The sequence below is a fragment of the Otolemur garnettii genome, unplaced genomic scaffold (assembly GCF_000181295.1).
Source record: "Otolemur garnettii isolate 467f Iridium unplaced genomic scaffold, OtoGar3 scaffold00007, whole genome shotgun sequence".
Classification (NCBI taxonomy): domain Eukaryota; kingdom Metazoa; phylum Chordata; class Mammalia; order Primates; family Galagidae; genus Otolemur; species Otolemur garnettii.
The window spans coordinates 11,342,827-11,346,613 of NW_003852402.1; the positions used below are offsets into that span (position 1 = coordinate 11,342,827).

At 51.1% G+C, this 3,787-nt stretch overlaps 1 protein-coding gene across 2 annotated transcripts in view; it reads left to right on the forward strand.

The window, feature by feature from the left end:
• MYH9 (myosin heavy chain 9) overlaps positions 1-3,787 on the forward strand; it is a 94,705-nt gene that overhangs the window by 28,853 nt on the left and 62,065 nt on the right. Inside the window, exon 1 of one of the 2 annotated variants that reach the window (XM_023509314.1) lies at positions 2,771-2,792. The exons of the other annotated variant lie outside the window; for it this stretch is intronic. The gene's annotated coding sequence lies outside the window, so the exon portion shown is untranslated. Of the gene's footprint in view, positions 1-2,770; positions 2,793-3,787 lie in introns of those variants that run through there. 2 annotated transcript variants of the gene reach the window in all.

Sequence of the window (3,787 nt, forward strand, 5' to 3'; positions counted from 1 at the left end):
AAAAAAAAAAAAAAAAAAAAGAGTAAAGCACGATCTTGTAAATAAGTGGTCATTAAAAAAACTGAACTGCCCAGGAGTGATAGCTCATGTCTGTAATCTTAGCACTTCAGGGCCAACGTGGGAGGATTCCTTGAGGCCAGGAGTTCAAGACCAGCCTGGGCAACAGAGTGAGACCTCATCTCTACCCTCCACCCACCCACCCTAAAAAATTTACCTGGGCCTTGTGGTGTGTGCCTGTAGTCCCAGCTACTGGGGAGGCTGAGGCAGGAGGATTGCTTAAGTCAGGAGTTCAAGGTTGCAGCGAGCTATGGTTGCATCAGTGCACTCCATTTAGGGCGACAGAATATGACCCTGTCTCTTAAAAAAAAGAAAAAAGCTGAAACCAAAACCCTGTAAAATGAAGTGTTTTGATAAAAATGATTAACGAGGATATTCTAGCCCTACGGGAAAATGGTCATACTAAGTAGCAAAAATATAAGCTGTGAAACTCTACCATCTACCTATGGTAATTAAAAATCAGGTATTTCTAGAACCAAGACTAGAAGGGACCATTTGAAAAACAGAGAACTGATTTTGGGGGTGGAGTTTCTGAAATTTAGGAGCTATTTTTCTTTTCTTTTTGAGACAGAGTCTTAAGCTGTAGCCCTGGGTAGAGTGCTGTGGTGTCGTAACTCACAGCCACCTCCAGCTTGTAAGCTCAAGTGATCCTCTGGCTTCAGATTTTTCTATTTTTATTTTGTTATTTTTATCTTATTTTTATTTTTATTTGCAGTTTTGGCCGGGGCCTGGCTTGAACCCACTACCCCCGGTATATGGCGCTGGTACCCCATTCCTTGAGCCACACGTGCCGCTTCTTTTTTTTTTGAGACAGAGCCTCAAACTGTCACTCTGGGTAGAGCACTGTGGCGTCACAGCTCACAGCAACCTCCAACTCCTGGGCTCAAGCGATTCTCCTGACTCTGCCTCCCAAGTAGCTGGGACTACAGGCACCTGCCACAACGCCCGGCTATTTTTTGGTTGTAGCTGTCATTGTTTTTTGGCAGGCCGGGGCTGGATTTGAACCTGCCAGCTCAGGTATATATGGCTGGTGCCGCTTGAGCTGCAGGTGCCGAGCCAAGGTTTTCTATTTGTAGTAGAGACGGAGTCTCGCTTTTGCTGAGGGTGGTCTTGAACTCGTGAGCTCAAGCGATCCACTCACCTCGGCCTCCCAGAGTGCTAGGATTACAGGCATGAACCACTGTGCTTAGCCCTAGGAGCTATTTTTCTTTCATTTTTGAAAACCTTTATGTTACATACAGTTTAACAAGTTTCAAAGGGGCCATTTAGCGTGGTCCCAGGACAGGACAGGGAGAGGTAGCTACTACATACTGGCCACTGCATTCAGATTGCCTCCCTGGTATCTTCTCTGTAGTGCCCTGTAGAGCTATAAGCATCTCTCTACTATCCCCAATTTATAAATGGGGCATGTAGATATTAGATAAGGTGGGTTCATCTACCTGGAGGCCAGCAGTGATCAGTCTGTGTCCCTGACTTCCCCACTGAGCACAGGAGTCAGTGGCTGCTGAGGACACAGGAGCCCAAGACAGGTGGAAACAGAAGCTCAGCCGCAGCCCTGTGGCCCCAAATCACATAGATGTTCCCATCAGGCAGGCAAGGAGGGGGGCTTTCGCATAAACTCCATTGTTTATCATATCCTCTGCAGCCCTCCTGCTGCGCTAACCCCATGTATTGATCTTGGCGCTGCTACTAACCCATGTCATTCCAGCAGAGTTGCTGAAACCAAATAGCTCTGTCCTTGGCCAGGACAAGCAGAGCCCAGCCTTGTTTAATGAAAAGTTCTGCTGGGAGGGAGGTGCTGAGCTAAGTGGGGACTCTGACCTTCCGTCAGAGCCTTGGTCTTTGGAAGGAGAGGGGGCCGCACTGAGGGCATGCGTTGTATCCCCCTTCTCTTGCAAGAAGTGTGGATTGGTGTCCAGGCCTCTGCTAGACTGGCCTGTGACCAAGGCCTGGAGGTGGGGCAGGGCAAGGGACTCAGGGCAGTTGGGCAGGTGGACTCCGCCTACCTGTTGGTGTGATGTTTGTGGCCACCCAGAGCAGATCTCCAGTGTAGGCCAAGTGCCTGGCCTGCAGGAAGCCCGTGGGCTACTGAGAACCCAGGTTGCCACACAGCTTCGTTGCTATTGGTCGCACCAGGCTTAGTGTTGCTGGGATGAAGTTTGAGGAGGACCAGATGTCCTCTGCCATTTCCAGGGGCTGCTCGCCACTGACTAGCAGGCTGAGGGAGTGCAGAATTGTTAACATGGCCTGCTTGACAGGCCGCATGGGCCACACTGGGAAAGGCTCACTCTCTTAGAGTCCCTTCCTGCCTGGTGACATCCAGAAAAATACCTGTTTAATGCTTTGGCATGTGTTCCTCTCCATTCCTCACATCTCACTCAGCTTATGGGGACAGTTGCAGACAGCCAGATCTAATGCCAGCCTGACTTTTGTGGGACCCTGGGCACAAGTGTGCTGGGAAGAGGCCAGACACAGGTGCCAGGTAGATCTGGGTCAGAATCCACTCCACAAACTGGGCTGAGTCACTGTAGGCAAGTGACTTGCCTTCTCTGAGTTTGTTTCCTAGTTTATCGATTGGGATGATAAAAGCTCCTTTTCAGGGTGGTTGACAGTTAAGTGAGGTGGTGAATAAACCGTGCCAATATTGGCCAATATCGGCTGGTACTTGCTAACTGTCCCCTCCCCCTTCTCTTGGTCAGGATCTCATAGAGGGCAGCTATACAAGCACTGGCTGGGTCAGTGGAGCTCTTAACCAGCAGCAGACTTTGGATGTGGGGGGTGGGTTGAGGTTTAAGTGAATCTCCTGTGGATTGATGGAGAGTTGTCTTACCCTGGGACCCTATGCTCTGTGATCATTTGTAAGTTCTTGAGCAGGATAGGGATGTGATAGGCAGAGAGGGGAGCCTAGGTGCTTGGACTCTGGGGAGGCCGACTGACTGGTGGTCAGGCAGTGGCGGCACTGGTGGCACGGCACTAGCAGAGAGGCTGAGGACAGTTGGGGTTTACTGTGGCAAAGAGAAGCCTTTGCTTTCCTTGAAAGGACTGGCCAGTGTGGAAATGCAGACAGGCAGCAGTAAGCGGGCGGTGTCCTGAGTGCTGCAGCCCTATAGACCTTGGACCCTAGCCCCACGGGAAAGACAAGCCCAGGCCAACAGTACCCTTTCTGGCTCGGTGCCTACAGAATTGCTCAGCACCTGCGTTTTCTCTTGTGGTCCTTGCAGGGAGGATGGTACCCTCTGCTCCCCACAGGGGGCCTGCACAGTTTGCTTGTACAGGGAATATAAACAAAGCCATCGGCTGGGGGAGCTGGCGAGGCTGCCAGCTCTGCTCTTTGGACTCACCCTCTCCTGTCGGGAAGGAGCCAGCAAAGCAGGTTTCCTGGAAAACAGCCTTTCCTGGAGTGAGGCCAGGGGAGCCCCTCTGCCTTGATCTGGAAACCATTTAATGAGCCCAGATAAGAAGGCCTGGGCGGCCCAGACACTTCCTTTTGTTCTTTCCCTCCAGAGCCTCCAGCCTCCTTGGCATTCAAGTCCCTGTTGGAACCTGGGAGCGTGAAAGCACTGTGACTCTGGATTCAGATCTGAGGCCTTCCTGGATTTCCAGGGCCTGGGGGAAGGGCCTGATCTCCCCAAGGAAAAAGCCCTCCTGATCTTCCAGAGAACCAGGCAGTGAGTTTCTGAGTGGCTTCTTATGGTGGCCTTGGGCTGAGTCTCTCTTTTTTTTTTTTTTT